The sequence below is a fragment of the Crocuta crocuta genome, unplaced genomic scaffold, assembly GCF_008692635.1.
Source record: "Crocuta crocuta isolate KB4526 unplaced genomic scaffold, BGI_CrCroc_1.0 scaffold382, whole genome shotgun sequence".
NCBI lineage: Eukaryota > Metazoa > Chordata > Mammalia > Carnivora > Hyaenidae > Crocuta > Crocuta crocuta.
In genome coordinates, this window is record NW_027531873.1 from 4,430,048 (window position 1) to 4,432,229 (window position 2,182).

A 2,182-nucleotide genomic window follows, 5' to 3' on the forward strand; every position below is an offset into this window, starting at 1 on the left:
TCAGATTGTCAGAAAGTTGAATGTTGCCTTAGCTCCAATTGTTTAAATGACATTAGTTGCCAAATGTTAATTATTAGTGAATGGTCAAATGAAAAACTAGGGGATGAGGTGGAGAGGTATGAAGGGTTTTGCTATTAAATAAAATAATATTTGTGTTTTTATTTTGACACCATTGTAACGCCATAAGAAAGTCATAATTATTGGTTTTTGTTTTTTCTAATAGATAACAGAGCAGGAAGTTTAGTCACATTAACCATGAAGAAGCAAAATTTGCCATTGTGTTTTTCTGCTGGTGGCTATAACACAAATCTATTACCTTATAATTTCTATCATTGGCATGTTAATCTAATCATATTTTGGTAATATGTTAATTTCCAGTGAAGCCTAGTTGGTAAATTCAGATTGTGTGCTTTGCAGTCAATTACTGGTTAGCGGATCTGGAGACATGATCATAGAATTTGCCACTATGACTACTAGTACTATCACCATATTTGTGCTATAAGTTTTTTCTTATTTTTTTATTTCTTTCTCAGATTCTCTAAGGAAAATAGCATTTAATTTCATTTTATTTAGCGACACTTTTATTCTTTTAGGAGAGTGTATCCAATCCATCTTTGAAATACAGATCACATGGCAAGAGTATAGTATATTTTTGTGGTTTTGGCCGGTTGGGTTGTTTGTTCATACCCCAGTGAAGACATCCATGCTTTTTCTTGATTAAGTGGCTAATATATACTTTGTATATATGTGAAGTGTTTTCAAAGAGATTCATACACAGCTGACACAAGAGTCTTCATTTGTATTCATGCTAGTGGAAAAAAGCCTCCTACTTAGCTTGGTTTGTGCTATGTAATTGGAAACTCAAGGTTGTGTGGCATGCTCCATGAATTCCAGCAGTTTGTAAAGAGGCTCTGGAAGCCTTTGAATTGTGCCTTCATATTGGTGAGGCTGACCAAATTATATACTCATTGCTTTTGTGGATTCTGTGCATGTGTTTTCATATTTTTTAAAGCACCCTTAAAGCTTGTTTATCTCATTCCAGTTTTTCAGAGTGTAATGTAATGATCGCATGTAACACTGATGGCATGTGATCATAATGAAGAGAGTTGCAGTTAAGGCCAGTGAAGTTATTTTAAATATTTTTTTATTTAATATTAATCTACTGTGTTCTCAATATGTAAATAGAGAAGAAGGAGGGGGGAGGTATTTTGTTATTATAATTGTAACACCTTTTCCCCTAAGCATCTTTATCCTACCTCATTGTAATTATAACATATTTATAATTTGAATTGTGTTTTCCCTTGAATGTAATATCTCTACCTTTTTCTTAGTGTTGCTACATAATTTTTTATTTTCTTTTTTTGCCATGATTTTGTGTCTGCACCATATTCCGTGGAATCAATGCATGTCATTTTCTTGTTCATTCCAGTATGATGGATATTTTCTAAATTGCTTAATTTTTCTCATTATAAATAAAACTGTGATAAATATTTTCATGAATATAATATTTTAAAATATCTTTTTACTTTTTTAAAGCTATTGTCCCAGAGGAAGTTGTTTTTAAATAAAGGGATTTTAATTTTAAATGATATTGCATTGTTTTCCAGTATAATGCAATATATTAATAATGAATCTAGTGGGGCAAGAAATAAATTTTGAAAATAATTCATTTGCTGTTCTCTACCATTTAGCAAGCATTAATCATTTAAATATCAATAATGTAATGGTTATTGTTGACCTCAGCTTTGCCTAATCATATAGTAAATTATTTGAGATGATAAATGTTGCTTGAACAACTCATAACAAAGTAGTTCACATTAGTTCTCTGCTCTCTTATTGTAAGCAGACTCCTGTGCCTTTTCTTTGGGCTCAAGGTGATGAGGTTAATTCTCTCTCTGCATCTTATCTGAACGCCTTCAGCTCTCATTCCCTTAACTCCATCACAAGCCCTTCATTTGCCCTTAACACAACATTTTGTCCCGAACCATTTAATCTCTGTGTGGCTTGTGAATTGTCTCATGCTAATTTTGTCACGGGATATTTAATAACAGGACACAGATTTCACTTCTAGTTTCTCTGCTTTCTCTTCTTTGTTCCCTTCTTGCTTTTCCTCTTTCAGTTTCTCCCCCCTCCCCACTGTGCTTTATGATTGAATATCTAGCTTTTCACTGTTGTGATGTTT